The following is a 20,131-nucleotide window of genomic DNA, read 5'->3' as shown; positions in this document are numbered from 1 at the left end:
TTATGGGAAGTCTAAGGAGGATGAAGACCCAAGGTATCTTTATCCCCTATAAAAGAAATAATCATCAGGCACTAAACCAAAGGGAGAGTGCTCTGATCCACCCAGTTTACCCATGGTTGCCATCATTTTTGTGTATTTTTTGCCCCAGATCGACTAAGATCTAACTTACACATTTTTGTTACTGCATGAACCCCTTCTATCGAGTGGGTGGGATGAGGGAGATCCAATATCTACCTATCTCCCTTCTACCCAACAATATCAAGTAGAACAGAAGGTGTCTAGAGCATACAATTAATGCAGGGGTATCCCTAAGCTGTAGCTGTAACACATTAGCCATAACTTCAAAAATCTCGAACCAGAAACCCAAAATCTGAGGGCAAGACACGAACATATGAATATCATCAGCTCCAAGTAGGCCACATTTCCTACAAGCCACCTGTACATTTAAATTACATTTTGTTAATTTCTTTGGCATATAATGTACCCTATGTAACAAAGAGATGATTTTTCCTTAGGAACGCTGGTTTTACCACCCGATAAAGGAGCTGCCAAGAACATACCCATAATTTACTAATCTCCTCACAGTTAACCACATCATCCCATAAAGAGCCAGGAAAGTTCTGATCACAGTCTAAACTATCTAAGAATAACCTATAGTAGGTTGCCACTTCTTTCCTACCAGGTGGGCCCTTACTCAGTAACTCTTCTAACTCATTAGTATCATCTCCTCTTTCTTGTAGGGAGCATGCTCAGGATTGTAATTGGTAATATTTAAACCTGGATAGTAAACTCTGTGCTGCTATTACAAATGTATCCCAAGATTTTAAAATTCCTTCTTGAAATGCCTGTCCCCACTCCACAATACCAGCTTCCTTCAAAGGTCAAGATAAGACATCCTTAAAGCATTCGGGAGTTCCTGGAGAGCCCCAAATAGGAGCATAAACACTATAGTATGATAGTTTTGTGGCCTTCCTTATCTGCGCCCACAATAAAGCAGCTGCTTGTAATGTTTTCAGTTTTACTCTTTTATAGTATTTTGTATGTCCAAATTTATGCAAAAAAAAATCTTTTCCGTCCTTCCCCTCCCCTTTCAACATAGCTCTCCTCTGGTGAGTACCCTGATTTCCTGATAATAAATCTTTTGCGTTCACTAACTGAAAGGCCCATGCATATAGTTGGATATCGGGGAGGGCAATGCCTCCTTTATCATATTTCCTTCTAAGTTTTTTCCTTGCAATCCTAACCCCTTTAGAGGCCCAGATAAAATTGTCAATTCTTGCCTGGAGTTTTCTTGAAGGATAATGGAATCATATTAAAAAGGAAATTACGCTTCGGGAGAATGAACATCTTTACTAAATTTACCCTCCCATATAAAGTCAATGGTAAATATACCCAACTTAACAGAAGTTTATCTAATTCAAGTGTCACCAATTTCCGATTTTCTAGAGGGATATCCTCCAGTTTGTTACAGATCTTAACACCCAAGTATTTTATCTCCTCTTTTATTATGTTTCCCATTCATGTTCCATGTCATTATTTATGTTTTCGCCATATTGATGGCATACCCAGACACCTGTCCAAAACCCCTCGTTAACGCCTCAAGTCTTCTTAACGCAGAGGGCAGATTTTTCGTAAAAATCCTGATATCATCTGCATACAAAGAAATGATTTTCTCCCAATCCATATAGGCAAATGGCTTAATCAGGGGATCCTTTTTAATCAGAAGGGCCAATGGTTCTATATATACAGGTCAAACAGTAGCGGTGAAAGGGGGCAGCCCTGCCTGGTCCCTCTAGTGATAGAAAAAAAGGGTTAGTTAAGTTCCCATTTAACAATATTCTAGCGGATGGGGCGTTATAGATACTTTCCAAAATCCCAAGAAAGTTTGGCCCAAAATTAAGATGTATTAAAATAAAGTTTAGGTATTTCCAATTTACTCGATCAAACGCTTTAGTAGCATCCAAAGTTATAACTGCCAAGGGTAATTCATGTGTACTTGCCAAATCAATTGCACCAAAAAATTCATGGGACAATTGGTGCATATGTCTGCCCCTTAAGAAACCCTTTTGGTCCCCCTGAATCAGTACCCCCGTGATCTTGCCTAACCTATTAGCCAAAATACTAGTAAATATTTTATAATCATTGTTTAACAAGGAAATTGGTCTGTATGATTCACAGAGTAAGGGGCTCTTCCCAGCTTTCAAAAGGAGGGTAATCACCAGTTAATTCCAAGATTTTGTGAGAGAAGACTCTCCCATAAAAATAAGGTCAAAAAGATTTTTCAAAACTGGGATTAGGACTCCTTGCAGTTTTACATAAAATTAAATCGGTAAACCATCAGGTCCTGCTGCCTTCCCTCTATTACCTTTGGAGATATCCTGGACTAACTCGCCCTCTAAAAACGTTTCCTCCAATAGAGTCTTTCCTTCATCATCAGGTTTTTGCATCTTTAAATCTTCTACTCCTGGCAGCCGGCCCCCAATGTGTTTAATGAATCTTCTGTATACAAGGCTTCAAAAAAGTTGACAAATGCTTTCTGGACCTCTAAGGCATCTCTTAAAATCGCCCCCGTGGCGGAATCTCTTATCTCTGTCACCTCATTCCTTACAAGATCTGATTTCACTTTCCATGCCAACAACTTTCTAGCATGCTCACCGTACTCAAAGTGTGCAAGTTTACTTCTCTCCCACCTTTTCCTTACTCTTGCTTCTGTTACCTATAGCAACAAGGCCAGTTTAGACAGTAGTTCAAATAATATTGATTCATCGTTTTTCCCTTCCAACTGTAATTTCCTTAAATTTCCTTGTAAAATGGCCAGGTCATTCTACAAGTTCTGTATTTCTTTACTGTAATCTCTATTTCTCTAAGCCGAAATACTGATCAAGATCCCCCTAATGTAAGCCTTGTAGGAATCCCAAACCACATGAGGGGGCGCAGAGTTCATATTCAACTCAAAAAAGGACTTAGGCCCTCATTATGAACACGGCGGTAAACACCGTCGACCGCCGTGGCGACGGCGAACAGAAGTCTGCCATTGGCAGTGAACAGAAACCCGCCATATAATGATGCAAAAATCAGAAACCCACAAAAATCTCCCTGCCACCAGTCACCACCAGGACCTTGTCGGCGGAAATGCTGGACCTCCCACCCCGCTACTGCCGAGCACACAAACACCCCACCCTCCAAATAATGAAGCACAAATCACTGCGGCGGTTAGTGGATGCCAAACGACCATTGGCGGTACAGACCGCCACGGGCGGCAAGTGGACCCAACAGCAAGAAATGCATACATTGGTAAGTTTGAAACCCACACACCTGACACACATCCACAACACTATAAAACACACACAGACACACCCCCCAATAATTTGCAATGAAATTAGGCCAACTAATACAGAGAACTCCAGAAGCAGGCACCGAACGCCACAATACACGATACATACAACCAACCACAGAAGAGCACCCTCACCTAGATCCACACAAGACACTATTCACAACACTCATCATGGCACCCCCCAAACACCCACGCTTCAAAGAAAGAGAGCTTAGGACCATGGTGGACGAGATCCTGAAGGTCGAGCCACAATTATTCGGGGCACAGGTCCAGTACACATTCGTCGCCAGGAAGATGGAGCTGTGGCAGACAATAGTGAACAAGGTCAATGCAGTGGGATACCATCCACGCACCAGGGATGACATCCGCAAGAGATGGAACGACCTGCATGGGAAGGTCAGGTCTATGGCAACCAGGCACCACATTGCAGTCCAGAAGACTGGGGGAGGACCTCCATCAACACCACCCGACTACGCTGACTGGGAGGAAAAGGTACTGGCCATCCTATACCCTGAGGGTCTCACTGGACTCACTGGAGGAATGGACTCGGGTAAGTCATCTACAATTACCCCATATCTATCACACCTGGAATGCATGCACCACCTCACCTCTCCAACTACCCCCAGGACCACTACCCCACCCAGGCCACAATCACTATATCCAATCCCCCTGCATGCCCACAAAACCACTAACAGGCCCACATCCCTCCCCCTGTGCGCAGCCACCCACCTGTGCAAGGAATCACAATGGCCTACAGCACCCACAATGCACCTCCACATCCTAAGCAAAAAAGCAATGCTAACCTCACGAAAGCAACCTGCATGGCCCCAAAGTGGGAAACCTGCACAAACCCGCCCAGTCCTGTGCATACCATCCGATCATGCTAATGTAACAGACATGTCCATTCCTCCCAACAGGCACCACCACCCATGCCACCGTGACGGACAGGACAAGGAGTGGCAGTGGCCCACAGGGAGACAGAGGCACCTCCCAGGACACCGGGGATGGAACTCTGGACACTGACGATCACCCTGGCCCCTCACACAGTCCTGGACTGTCACCATCCAGCAGCCCCACCCAGGATACCACTGACACCCCTACCACCCAGCCAACAACATCAGCCGTGGGCAACAGTCCCCACACCTGTGTATCCAGGCCACTGACTGGTGCAACACAAGTACAGAGGCCACAGTCACCCCCTACCAACAGGCAGGAAGACGATGGCCCCAGTACAAGTGGTACCGCCAGACCTATGCAGGGGACATAGGCACCGGGGACTAGGCCTAGTGGGAGGGCATCAGTGGCCCATGGGGGAGGCCACAGGATGGATGCTGCAGCCCAGGACGTGATCTCTGAGGTCTTGGGAGCATATCACCATACCCAGGACAGATTGGCCCAGATAGTATCCACCCTGGAGCAGAGTCAAAGAATGCAGCTAACACACCACCAAGAGGCCATGGAGCAGTGGAAACTGCACAATGCCACAATGGCCAGCATAGCCTGAGGCCCACACAGACCAGGAAGCCCCTACTGCATGCCAGGATACAGACCGGACAACAACAGCATCTGCGCATGTACCACCCTTCTCAACCTGTACCAGCATACACCAGGCACCCAAACGGACCGTCAGGCCCAGATATGGCACAGGGACACCTGCCAAGAACAAGGCCCCCTCAAAGAAGTGACTCTGACAAGATCTGTTCTCCAAGTGTCCCACTGAAACAATCACCAAACCGTGTGAAAACTAGAACAGACTCTTTGGACCTACCATTACTGCCAACAATGCTGCGACCATGTTGCCATATTGTACAACCACCAGTAGGCCACTCCCATCACTGTAATCTGCACGATTTTATCCCTGCACCAAATAAAACACCTTTTCACCTGTTGCAATGTCCCCGTCAGTAAGTTTAAACAAAGTGAAATATGGATGCAACTGTATGATAGCTCTTTTATTGTTATCTGAGTAGCAGGAAATGCACCACACGTCTTACATGTTGTTGTGCCTACAGACGTGTTGAACTTTTATACTATATTGTAATCTGTTCTATACAGACCTGGTCGCAGTGGCAATGAGTATTGACCCAACACCCCCCTAGATGACAAAGCACACTGACAGTATAATGCGCAGACAGCAGTCTCATCCAATTGTCCCACAAAGTTACTGGAAGTAGAGTTGTATCAGTTGGGTCCTGGTATGTACATCTTCCCCCTTATCATCATCACCATCACTCTCTTCCCCTCTCTGAGGAAGCTGGTCTGTATATACAGCACCCTCCTCCTCCAAGAGGGGGATATAATTGTTCACAGCCACGTTGTGTAGCATGCAGCAGGCCACCACTATCCTACACACCCTTTCAGGCCTATAGGCCAGGGAACCACCAGAGATATGTAGGCAACGAAATCTAGCCTTCAGTAGACCTATTGTGCGCTCTATCACCCTCCTAGTACATTCATGGGCCTCATTGTAATTTCTCTCTGCATCTGTTCCAGGATTCCTCACTGGTGTCAGGAGCCAACACTAGTTGGGATAGCCAGAATCACCTAGAAAAAGGTGCAAAACAGGCCATTTATTGACAACCCTCAGAGGCAGATAGCCTGGCTGTCTGCTGTGTGGCAATAAGTGTCAGAAACACCTACCTATGATCCACCCTCTGTCCTCTTGTAGTTGTTCCATCTTGTGTGGCACACTACTGTTCCTCAGCACAAAGGAATCATGGACTGTACAAGGGAACCTGGCATTCACATGTGAGATGTACTGGTCTGCAATACACACCAATTGAATGTTCATGGAATGAAAGTTCTTCCTGTTTCTGTACACCTGTTCACTGACTCTTGGGGGGATAATAGCTATGTGGGTGCCATCGATGGCACCTATCACATGGGGTATGTTGGCAAAGGCATAGAAATCCGACTTGATGGCAAGGAGGTCAGCACTTTGGGGAAACATCACATAGTACTGTAGGTGTCGTACAAATGCATTCAGGAATCTTGACAGTATTATGCTAAACATTGGCCGTGAAAAACCTGCACCCATGTCCACTGTCACTTGAAATGAGCCCGTGGCCAGGAAATGGAGTGCAGAGAGCACCTGCACTTGAGTAGGGATGGCATTCTGATTACGATTTGCCGGTGTCAGTGCTGGATCCTATAATGCACAAAGTTCATAAATAGTTGCACGAGTGAGGCTGTAATTGATAATGATGTGACGCTCCACCGTGGTCCGCAAATCAACAAGTGGTCTGTACACCGATGGGGCCCTTCCTCGCCACAAGGGTCTGTACCTAGGAGGAGTTGAAAACATGTGTGAGGAACACACATACATCTGCACACATTGTTTTTCATTCAGCACTGCAGGCATGATTGTCGACGACACTAATGCTTAGTGTGTGTGACATAACAGAAACATGACCACAATGATATATCAGGACTGGTCAGATGAGGTAATGTATATTGTTACATGTCTAGGGGTGTTTAGGGGACAATAGGGCCTGCATTGTGTAGATGAGGGTTTTACAACTGCGTAGTTAAGACCAAAATGTCTGCCCCCTCTAATACAGAAGTGTCCTGGTGGAAGTGACCTCATACCGCTAGCGGTTGACGTAATAGCGTAAGGCAATGTTTACCGCCATGCATAAATTCATTGGTTAACATGTTTGTCAATGGGCAATCTTGGCGTATCATGATCGCCACCTGCAGTGATGGGCAACACCGCCACAGTGTATACGCAAACTCGTCACCCCAACTTCACTTGACTCCCTGTGCATGCAGGTACTCCACTGAGTGTACTGCTGTGTCCTGCCTCTGGTCATGGAAATGGCATGTGTGGCAGGGGAAAGAGCCCCGGCCTTCACCAACGAGGAATTAGAGATGCTCGTGGACGGGGTCTTGTCCCTGTATGCCAAGCTCTACGGTCTGCCAGAGGTACAGGTGAGTAGGAGGATTGGGAGGCATGGATGTGTGTAATGGTGGGTGTTGGCTGCATACATGTGTGCACCTGTGACACTTTATGGTCCAGGGTTCCTGACATGCTGCGTGTGTGTGTGCTGTTAGGCTGTTTGAAATGTCCATCCCATAGTGGACATATAGCCAGCTGTACATGATTGGCCAGTGTCTGACCTCAGTGTTACTTTTCTGTGTGTCCCATATACGCCAGCGCCCACCAGAAGAGGGCACTTTGGCATGCCATTGCCAAGGAAGTGTGGACCCTCGGGGTCTACAACCGGCAGAGCACCCACTGCAGGAAGAGGTGGGAGGACCTGCGGCGCTCGGCGAGGAAGATCTGCGAGGCCCAGCTGGGGAAGTCCTCCCAACGAGGAAGGGGTGCCCGTCGGGCACTGACCCCCTTATGCAACACATCCTGGCGGTGGCGTACCTGGACCTGGATGGGTGCTTGAAGGCTGCACAGCAGTCACAAGGGGGTGAGTACATATACCATATTTTGGACCCTTGATGGAAGTGTGTGTGTGCGTTCGTATTTATGCTGTCTAGTGGCAGGGACTATGACGGATGTCCATCTACATAATGGCCCCGTGGGGAGTAGGGGTGTTTGGGTCAAGTCTGCAGTACATCAGGTCCTTAAGTTAGTTGGGGTTCTGGCCACTAGTCAGGGGCATAGCCATGTGTATAGCGGTAGGTGCTGCCTGATGGAAGGTTTTCTGGGTGGGTGTATGTGTGAACCACTAATGCACCTCCATTCAGCTATTTACAAGTGGATCTTCTGTTTTGTCTCCCCATCATTGTTCTCGTGTGTTGTCTGTGTACATCAGCATCATCTGGCGAGGGAGCGGAGGCACCGGTGAGTGGGGATGCATCGGCCCACGGATCCTCGGAGGCAGAGTCGTGCGATGCCAAGGGGACCAGTGGGTTGGAGGGCGAGGGGAGTACCATGGGGGAGGCAACTACCACTGGAGGTGGTGACTCCGATACCTCCTTCGATGGGAGCTCCCTGGCAGTGGCAGACCCTAGTGGGCCCACCCCTACTGTGTCACCTTCCACCACCCCCATACCATCATCGCCCTCCTATTTGCTCCCCACCGAGTTACCCGTGCCCGCTCACCCAGAAGGGTGGACATCTCCTTCTCCCCAGGCACCTCATCCCCTGCCCCAGTCAGCCCTGCTGCCCTCATGGAGCAGGCTATTGACCTCCTGAGAACTATCTCTGTAAGGCAGACAACCATTGTCAATGCCATCCAGGGGCTAGCATCAGATGTGCAGCAGACCAATGCCTATCTGGATAGCATTCACCGTGCAGTGTCCGGCCTACAGAGATCTTTTCAGGCTCTGGCCTCCTCTTGGACGGCAGCTAGTGTCCCTGGTCATTCTGACACACAGGCACACACCTCAACACACAAGAAGCACACTTCAAAACACAAGCACCACACCTCGCACCACAAGCATACACACAGCCAACATACACATGCACACACACCGACATCCACTTCCCCCAGTGTGTCCACCTTTTTCGCATTCCTGCCTGTCCCCTGTACATGCACACCCACAGGCACTGCACCCTCATTCAATGTTGCTGACCCTGTCCCTGTAGTCACCACAATAGCACACATCCATTCATGCACCCCAGACACCACACCTGCACTCACCACAATGACTTTAGTTAACACATGCAGCACACTCACCAGACTTGCAGACACCCAGACAACATCCATTTACACTGGCAGCCTGTCTTGTCCCACTATGTCCACCCCCCTCCTCCAAAGACACTCAAAACGCACCAAAACACACACCCATCACACATCCACCACACCTCAGCATACTGTCCAATCACCTGCAGCCACGTCATGCACACCTACACCTGTCACGACCACTCCCTCTACCTCCACTCCCACGCCTTCCTTCAGGTCCACCCCAATTGCACCTAGGAAATTTTTCCTCTCCCGTGTTGACCTATTCCAACCCACTGGCCCACCCGTCTGGTCCCTAAACGTGCTCACCTCCTTGCCCTTTCCACTCCTGCCACGTCACAGCGTGCCCCTGTCCGCCTTTCCCATTCCTGTGCCCCTTCCCAAGAGAAGGACTGAACCAGGTCCATCTGCCACCCCCCAGTCCAAGCCCACTCCCCCACCTTCCAAGGGCGAACCCAAACCCCCTCCACCTTCCAAACGTAAATCTAAGCCCCCTCCAAGTCGTAAATCCCCCCACTACCACCCCCTGCCCCTGTTCCCAGAGGTGCCTGGATGCCCCATTGTTTCCCCTATGAGGTGGAGTACCGTAGCACTTGTGGGAGTCAAGTTGGGGCCATTGTGGCCCATCAGACTTCTTTCCATATGGACTGGCCATTGGACATCTAAGAACTTCTGTTGCTCTGTGAGCATAATAAAGGTTAATGTGTGGCCTGTGTTGTTTGAGGCACACTCTGGATCCGTGGTCTCTCGTTTCATTATTTGTGGGTGTGGGGCACATGTATGTACTTTGGGCAAGTTGGATTTGCCTTGTGTCGGGTAAATACCTCTTGCTGTGGGGTGTATGGCTTGTGCTGCTGTGAAGGGTTGTGGGAGCGTTGCAGGGTGGGTGGAGTGGGTGGGTATGTAACTGTGCCCTTTCTTCCCTTGTGTAGTAGGTTGCGGTACTTACCGTTGTCGTCTTCGTCGGCGGTCTCAGTCGTGGAGGTATATGGCAAGGAGCAGGGCTGGCATGATCTGCAACTCTCTCTCCATGTCTGTTGTGTAGGCCTCCAGTGGGTGTTTCCTTATATTTGTTTCATTTCCACCTGGCTTTACATGGTGGTGGTTCCCGCCCGGAACTGACGACGGTCTAGTGCTTCATTATTTGATGGGCAGGTAGGACCTTTCCGTCGGCCTGTGGGCGGGCTCTGCCGTCGTTGTCGACACTCCTCTGCTGGTGGTGAGTGGTTTTCAGGATGCCTGTGTTTCAGTTGGTTCATTATTTAGGGGTTCGGACCGCAAGTCTGTTGAAGGTTGTTACCGCCACCGCCGGCGGTGCAGTGTTTACTGCTGTGTTCATAATGAGGGCCTTAGTGCCAGTTACTAAACGCTCCACCACCTTAGTGTCATTTAGAAGGGATCGGTCCAACGTCCATCTTTTTGAAAGATGTGCTGCTGCACCCTCCAATGTTAAAATTACCGCGGCGTGATCCAACAGGTGTGCTCGAATATGTTGAATGCCCACAATGGTCTTCCTAAGTGAACTAGCTAATAAAAAGTAGTCTTTCCTCGAGTGTTGTTTATACTTCTTGTTATGACAAGTGAAGCCCCGGGAACGCCTATGAGACTCTCTCCAAATGTCCACCAATGCAAAATGTTTCATCATTATCTTAATATATGCTAACGACTTCTGACATCCTAACGATCTACTTCCAGTGGATTTATCCAATAAATGATCTAACACTACATTAAAATCACCTGCCATTATAATTGGGTACTAGACATCCAACAGTTCATTACATAAATCCTGCAATGATGTTGTGTCGTCGAGATTTGGGCCGTAGTGAGATACCAAAGTATAAAGATTTCTGTTGAATCTAATGTTAGCCATAACTCATCTGCCTTTCATATCCGCCTTATGATGCAAAATAGAAACATTCTTCCCGCTTTTCACCAAAATCAATACCCCCTTAGAATGAAACACATTTCATGAGCAGACCATTGGCTTAATCCATCTCTGAGATTAAAAAATGTAATGAGCCTCTACAGCCGCAAGATGAGACTCCTGCTGCATTACTATCTGGGCTGTAGAGTCCCTAATATATTGAAGAATATAATTCCTCCTAGGCTTAACCCGCAAGCCATTCACATTCCAGGAGAGAATCTGAAGTCTACTTCCAACCATGTCCTCTATCTTTATTAAATTTTACGGGCTCTATTATAAAAGGTGTTACTCACTGAGCCTTCTTGTAATGAGGTACACATTTTTTCTTTTCCTGACCCTCCTCCCCCCGAGTGCGTGTATGTCATGAAATGTGAATGCGTGTCTGCGTCTATGTTTGGAAGTGTGTTTGGATGTGTGTGTGATTGGATGTATGCATGCGTGTAAGCATATGGGAATGGGTGTGTGTATGCGTGTGTGTGTGAAGGGGCATGAATGTAGGAGGGTGGGGGAGTTTGAGGAGTTAGAGGGTAACTGGAGCGGAAGGGGGCGAGACCCCTATCAGTGACAGGGAACAATGTCATAATGTGGCGGTGAGTACCGCCAGCCTGTTGACGGTACTTACCGCCACATTATCGCCGACCGCTGGGGTCGTAATGACCCCCTTATTGATTATGTTGGTGGTCTGGCTTCATTCCTTGCAGTCAGTGCTATTGCATAGTGTGATGCATGTTTGGGGAAAACTTGGCCTATGACTAAACACCGAACATATTCCAGTGGTCTTAGGAGACAGCGATGTACAGTTACTGTGCCACTATGCTATATAAACATGCATTACAATTTGTGTTTTTTTCTTGATATAGCTACTCCTACTGCTGGAGGTCAAAAAAAGCCAGCAAGATATAACTGCCCGACTGGGGGACCAGAAGTTGGAGGACATGGCTGCACAGTACCACCGGCTGGTGGTTTTGGAGGAGGAGTCCAGGCCTCTAGTTCTTGGGGCACCAGCCAGGCCTGCCAGCAACCCAGAAGCATCACCGGCAGCAGCTGCTGCAGTCACCAGCCAGGATCCCTAATTGCCACCCAGAACACCAAGAGGCCTCCTTCCACCTCATCATCCAATCACCGCCTCCTCCACCACATTGTCAGCTGGCACTCATCAGGTGAGGCTAGATGAATGTGGCCTGAGAAATGGACAGTGTGAAGAAGGACCTAGATGACCTCAGAGTTTTTTTATACTGGTTGAACTGCTTTTTTGAGAGGGAGAGACTGTTGGGAGTTGTGAAAAAGGACATTTTGGGGTTTTGCTTGATTAGGAGGGTAGGCTTATTGTGGAAGGTGAGGGTGGGAAGGAGAGCCGGGGAAAAGGACAATTAGGGGTTTTTGCTTGGGGATGGGAGTGGCTCTGTTGTGGGTGGAGTTGGAGAGAGGGGCATTTTTGGGGTGTTGGTTTGGGAAGAGTTGGCCTGTTGTGAGTGGAGAGGTTAGAAAGTGGAGTTGGGGAAAGGGACAGTTTTGGAGTGTTGCTCAAGAAGGTCACATCTCTCTGCTCTGCTTCCTTGCCAAAGTACTCAAAAAAGCCATCAGTCACCAACTGACTGAACACCTGGACAACAACCATCTGCTGTACACCACCTAATCTGCATTTCACACCAACCACAGCACCAAAACCACCCAAATCTCTGCCACTGACGACATCAGAACTCTCCTCGACTGGGGTGAAACACCTGCCCTGATCGTTCTCAACCTCTCTGCATCGTTCAACACCATATCCCACACCATGATCAAAAGAACCCAAGGTAATGCCCTCAAGTGGATCACTTCCTTCTTCACCGGAAGAACCCAGAGAGTCCTGCTACCATCTTTCACCTTGGAAAGCAAAAACATCATCTGCAGCATTTCTCAAGGCTCTTTCGTCAGTCCTACTCTGTTCAACACCTACATGACCCTCCCCTGGCCAACTTCGTCAGAGCTCATGGACTAAACATCATATACACTAAGCTCATCCTATCGCTCTCCGAACACCCCACCACCACGGGAGCCAACTTCCACAATTGTATGACAAGCATTGCTGACTTGATGACAAACACCTGCCTGAAAATCAACACAGACAAAACGGAGGAGCTGATCTTCAGCAACAACACCTCCTCATGCAGCAACTGTTGATGGCCCTCTGAACTGGGACCCGACAGACCATGCTCGCAATCTCTGCATCATCCTGGACAGCAAACTCACCATGAAAATCCAGATCAACATAGATCATCCACATGCTTCCTTACTCTTTTCATGCTCCATAAAATCTCCAAATTGCTCCCCATCAACATCAGATGCACAGTCACTCAAGCCATAGTTACCAGCTTCCTGGACTACTACAATGCTCTCTACGCAGGAATAACCATACGTCAAGACACACGCAAGAGCTGGCTTTTTAACTGAACCAACCAATGCAGCACGACCCTTAACACCTGGATACCCTCATGGGTGATTACCTCACTTTATGGATTATGATTGATTGATATAAATCCTGATTAATTGAGGAGGGAGGTTTGCCTGTTGTGGGTGGAGAGGGTGAGTTTCCTATGTGATAAATAAATGGGCCTTTATTTATCTTTAGTATCTGTCTTTGCATTGCTAGTTAGTGTAGCATTGCTGTTTAGTGATGAGAGCGAGATGGGAAACTGTCCTCTGAAACTGCCTCATATAGCACAGTACATCCACTTTCCCCCTAGACTTTTGCTACCTGAAACAGCTTGCGTGTATTTTTTAAGTAGGTTAATTACCTCTTCCTGCAGTCCAGTATACACCGCTACCAGAGTGGGAATGGAAAATTGACCACAAGTTTGATTTAATTGCTTGATGAGGTTTTGCAGCACACAGCCACCTATCAGTAATTTTTGTATACTAGTTAGTTACTACCCGTGTCCTACCCCTCTGTAGCTATTGACTACTAATGGGGTCTACCAACAAAATACCCAAAAATCACAATATCTCCTTTTAAAGAACAACTTCAGTTCATATTCTTAACTCCTTACCTGGAGCGATGTATGTTACCTCTCTGAATCTTCTCAAACCTTATTGTAGGATATCCCAAAGGGCCTTCGTAATGCTAATAGAAGTAGGGACACTAACAGGAAAGATATCACAAAAAGATGTCCCACCTATTCCAAACTATGCTTGCCAGGTGAACTCCAAATGTAGAATTATTCAGAGGCATTATCCACCTCAGGCAATAAGACTGGAAGGAGGCACAGAATTAGTGGATAATCCAAGACTCAGACCACCATGACAAAAAAGTTCAACAAACAACAACTCACAAGCAATCTGGGGAGCTAGTATTTCATTTATACAAAAAATAAAATTAAACTTTCAAAATCTTGAGTCAGTACTCGGGAGAATGTTACTACATGCTGCATAGATTTTGTGAACGACACAAGGCCGGATTCACTAAGGTGGACTTATAATATTGGTGTAACTTTACTCTTGCAGTGTACGTTTACAAGGAGTAGCTTTTCGATCAGTAACTTTATGAGTAGTAACTTTGTGAGTAGTTTGTAACTAGTTACTACTAGTTAGTTTCTAATCATGAAGTTACTACTGGTGAAGTTAGTGGTAGTACAGTTATACTGCAAGGATAAACTTACACTGAAATTGTAACTTTACATTTGTGAATCAGTTTTTCCTTGTACAGACACTGTTCCAAGACTCTTCACTATAATGCTGTCTCTTTCATCCTGTAATAGTTGGCGGTGCTTTAACCACATTCACCCTGCCAAGTGTATTAAACAATTAAGTCACACATCAATAGATCACATAACCTGGGGAGGGAATATGAGTTTCATGAATGGATGAGAAGGGGGAGTTGCAGAAAAGTGAGACAAACATACATTAGTCAAGTTGATGAGCAGCACATCATCACATGTGTTGTAGAAGGAAAAATGACAGTTAAGTTACCAAATGTAAAACGTCCTTCACGACCAGAGTCCCAAGTGATCCTATATAGAACCCTGTGGCTCACCAATGAACAATCCATTGTTCCCCATAGCCAAACTGGACCATTCATATAGAACAGTCTTAGACTACAGACATTTAAACAGTCATACACGCACATTTGCTGTACAAAATGCACACAACACAGCACTTATAAACAATATAGTGCACAAAAAATACAAAACATCCTTGGATATTTTCAATGGGTTTTTCTGACAAAACATAGTGCCTGAAAGTAGGGACTTAACAAGTTTCAGAACTTTAGGCTCCCAAAAATAGTTTTGCTGTCCCCACAAGGGTACACAAACAGTCCAGGACTGTTTCCAGCTCGTGGTACTTCTATTTTAGACAACATTGACTCTGAGGCATTGTCCTATATAGATGGCATCTACCTTACGGATGATGACCTCATACAACATGTAAGACAGGTTTCCTGTATTGTTGTGGGATATGCCAAATTTGGTTACAAATTCAATTAAAAAAAAAAAAACAATAGCCTTCCTTAGTGTCCTGTTTTTGGGATGCATATTATTGGATGAAGGCAAGAGCCTAGCTCACCAATTATTAGAAAAATTTGCACAACTAAAACCTCCAGACACTATCGAAAAGATCCAGTCTTTGTTGGGCTTTTTAAACATTGGCTGAACACACATTCCAGAATATGCACAACGCATTAAAACATTATGGTGGTCATTCTGACCCTGGCGGTCTTTGACCGCCAGGGCGGAGGACCGCGGGAGCACCGCCGACAGGCCGGCGGTGCTCCAATGGGGATTCTGACCGCGGCGGTAAAGCCGCGGTCGGACCGGCACCACTGGCGGGGTCCCGCCAGTGTACCGCGGCCCCATTGAATCCTCCGCGGCGGCGCAGCTTGCTGCACCGCCGCGGGGATTCCGACCCCCCCTACCGCCATCCAGATCCCGGCGGTCGGACCGCCGAGATCCGGATGGCGGTAGGGGGGGTCACGGGGCCCCTGGGGGCCCCTGCAGTGCCCATGCCACTGGCATGGGCATTGCAGGGGCCCCCGTAAGAGGGCCCCTACATGTATTTCACTGTCTGCTGCGCAGACAGTGAAATACGCGACGGGTGCAACTGCACCCGTCGCACAGCTTCCACTCCGCCGGCTCGATTCCGAGCCGGCTTCATCGTGGAAGCCTCTTTCCCGCTGGGCTGGCTGGCGGTCTGAAGGCGACCGCCCGCCAGCCCAGCGGGAAAGTCAGAATTACCGCCGCGGTCTTTCGACCGCGGAACGGTAACCTGACGGCGGGACTTTGGCGGGCGGCCTCCGCCGCCCGCCAAGGTCAGAATGAGGGCCTATATGACTTCATACTTCCTGACTTTTCAAGCAAATATTGGACAGTCGAACACACACGCATTCTCAGCGCATTTGAACAAAACATGCTTGCAGCTAAACAGTTACACACAAGGGACAACAAAACACATTTGGTCATCAGAGTAATTGCTGGTGCCATTGGTTTCACCTATGTAACATTTATTGAGGGTGAGACCATCCCAATTGCATACAAATTGCATTTATATTCCACAGCAGAACAAAGCTTTGTTTCCACAGAGAAAATTCCCACTGCTGTTCAGATGGCTGTCATTATAGAGAGACCTCCAGTCTAGGGGAAACGCATCACTGTCACATGTCCAATCCCAGCCATTGAAGCTGTTACCAAAGCTAGTGTTCTTAAAGCTAAAGCATTACATCCACGTTGGATTCAATGGGCAACGTCTCTGACGGCCACTGATGTTGACTATGTTTTTGACCCAAAATTACAAACTCAAGAATTTTTGCAATATGAACTTGAACACCTTGTTCCAGCAAAAACATTGCCTATTGAACAATATCAAATAATTATGTATACTGATCGATCAGCCCAACCCGCAGAAGGCACAAAACATCAATACTCCACCGCTTGAGCGTTCCTGAGTGGCTACATGAAAGATGGTGAATTCCATCCACAACACACTTACATGCAGACCTTAGGCGACTGCACTGCACAATCAGCAGAGCTCAAGGCTCTGGTGATGGCACTGGAACACACAGATCCAGAACAGTTAACATTAATCGTCTGTGATTCATACTATTGTGTCCATTCCTTCAATCAATATCTGCTTTACTGGCTCCAGAATGGGGTCAGAGGTTCAAAAGGTAACACCATCAAACACATACTACTGTGGGGGAAAAGAACAGATCTGATGGAAACGCTACCCAATGTCTATGTTGTACCTACACTGGGACATCAGCGTGTTGGAATACACGTTACTGGCAATACCTTGGCAGTAGCTACGGCTTCTGTTGCTGCAATAATCCGTTCTAGGATGAAATTGGATGATGAAACACTGGCTGCTGTGAAATCTTCGGCTGGCGGCAAGCTCATGCCAAAGGCATATCCTGCCAAATATTTGTACCGCATATCAAGCCCCAATACTGCCCTAGTAACAATACTAGGGGTGGGTAATTGTGTGATCCCCAACCAAGATCAAAGACCAGAGTTGATTAAAGCAGCGCATGAGGGCGTTGCATCTGCCCATGCTGATGTAGCAACTACCATTTCACTGTTACAAGCATGCTACTGGTGGACAGGACTATACAAACAGACCAAGCAGTATGTCTCTTGTTGTGACATCTATCAGAAAATAAAAGGGTCCACTGTCAAACGCCAACCGCAGAATCCCCTTCTAATTTCTAACACACCTTTACAATGTGTGTACTTGGACCACTGTGGTCCTCTAACACCTGAAAGTGCATCCAAATACATTTTAGTCACTGTTGACTCATGCTCAATATCTCAATAGGTTTGGCCACAATGCTTGGCTGATGCTCAAACTGTCATGAAAGATTTGCGAGTCCTTTTCGGCACATATGCAGTGGCGGCTTTCCACTCAGACTACGGCCCTGCTTTCGATTCAAGGGCTTTCACAGACGCCATGGCTTTGTTAGGGGGTCAAACTATATTAATCATCTCCATTTCGTCTCAAGGGAAATAATGTTGTGAAGCAAAGAAACCAGGATTTAAAGCAATCCTTAACAGTCAGAGTATTAGGCACAGGTCACCTCCCTCTCACTACAGACCAGGATTTTCCTCTACAGGTTTTAAGCAGCAACACTGACACCTCTCAGACCTTGGGGGTGGTGGAAAATGATCTTTCATTAGCCCTATTAACTTCTTCTGTGATAAGTCATTTACAACAATGTTGAATGATTCTACTCAAATTCAACACGAACGGAAGGTATAGTCTACTATGAACTACTGAGGGAGACTTCTGTCAGCTCTCCTCTTCCAAACAAAGGTTCCAGTTTTTGCACAAACTACTTCTGGAGATTTTGCCGACATCAATGACACTTTCACCGACTCATTCAAGCGGTCCTGAAGGAGAGGTCGTTATAGGCGCACAGAGAGCGCCCACCTTTGATGCAAGTCTGACTATAAGGGGACGCTCCCTCTCCAGGATACCAGAGGCCACTAGCCTCGAGTGTTAGGGTCCTCCCCAGGTATTCCCTCGGTTAAGGTAGGCCCTGCCTCAACCCAATTTCTATTGTGATTATTTCTGCAGCGCTTAATAAGCATATACAACAGGGATCCAATGCCCTGATGAATGACCAGAGACCCTCCACAGCTCATATACAAGGGCAGAAACATGTCGGCTACTTCTTTTAGATAGGTGACCTTGTGAGTCATTGCTCTCACACTGGTTCCCCATTTCTTTTAATCACACCACACAGAACCCTCTATTAAATTCACCCGGGTATCTGAGTAGGTGTTTTTATTTCCCTAGCATAGCTGGATCCCCTTTTCCTGAAATTAAATTAATTTACGCACTCTCTCCTGTTCTTTTAACAGCGAGGTTGAGTCCGCCCAGGTGGCACTATCCTACCTGGGTGGGGCTAGGTGGTCATATGATGAAGCATGACACTATATAGTGTGTGAGACCACCTAGTTCGTAAAGGAAATCCCCTTTACAGACCTTACACCACTCCACAGCTCACTTACATTTCACCTCTAGTCGAGGTATACGAGTGGTCTAGTGTCACAATTGTTACACTCTCGACCTACTTACGCTACAAGATCCCCGTACTCTCATTTGTGATTTACTTTCACCGACTCATCTGCTTCTTCTGCAACAGAACTGTCGAGAGCAAATAAGCTGAAAATTTGGCTCAAAATCTGTGGCTCTTATTAACTGTACTTCCCTTCCTCCTTTGGATTGGGTTTGTCTTAGTTTTTGTTTACTAATACATGGTCATTACCCTCCTGAACGCTCTACAGTTGAACTGGTAGATGAGGTCCATAAACCACACTTCTCCTCCCATAAGGTCTGCAGAGACGTGTCCATAGTGAACATTTCAGCCATACCAATTCTGATGGGATTGTTTGGGATAAAGTACCATTTAATATATATGGCCCGATGGAGGTCATCCAAATTTCATATCAATGATATAATAACACCCGGAGTTGTTTCTGATGATTGGGATGTAAAAACAGTTGATTCTATGATGTCTGATTTTGAATATTGTACTCTATTTGAAAGTGAAGATTTTTATCAACCAAGAGAAAATTATGGAGATATTTTCTGTTATAATTATTATGGACATTATTTCATTCACAGAGCAAGTACCCCAAAGTTCTATTTTTAATCATACACAATGGTAACACTGTCCAACTCTGCCAGTGGGGAGTTCCAAAACATATTCTGAAAAGTTTCTATATTTTTCTGGGCACAATGTTAAAAATATTGAGTCATATTATTTTAAATTGTCAGTGATGGAAAGTCAAGGTATTTTATTAACTGATACAAAATTGATTTATTCTGATTCCCTTGTTTCCTGGTTGGCTATAGAAGGTTATGGATACTGGCTGAAGTCAATTGACTTAAAAAGTGTGGGGAACTAAGAATAGGCAAATAAGGGGAAAGGAAGCTTTATTCAGAGCATGCCTAATACCTATTCAAATGATATTTGTAAATGAAACTGTACAACAGACAAGTTGTTTAGGCAAAAATTAAGGACTTGAACGTGCCCTGTATCCCTGCCCCTGCTAAATTGTACAAATGGCAAATATACACTAAAGCAACTGAAGATCAGCTCGATGAGTGGGTCCAAAATGGAATATTTAACACATCACGTTCACGTCCTGGTGGGTGATTATTGAGGCCAGTAGACACAAATGGTTGTAATGCGCGTATTGTAAACTCCACTGGGGGTTTTAGGACGAATAGGCCAGACCCTCGCTATGTGTCACG

Source organism: Pleurodeles waltl, chromosome 2_2 (assembly GCF_031143425.1).
Source record: "Pleurodeles waltl isolate 20211129_DDA chromosome 2_2, aPleWal1.hap1.20221129, whole genome shotgun sequence".
Taxonomy (NCBI): domain Eukaryota; kingdom Metazoa; phylum Chordata; class Amphibia; order Caudata; family Salamandridae; genus Pleurodeles; species Pleurodeles waltl.
This window is presented reverse-complemented; position numbering follows the sequence as displayed.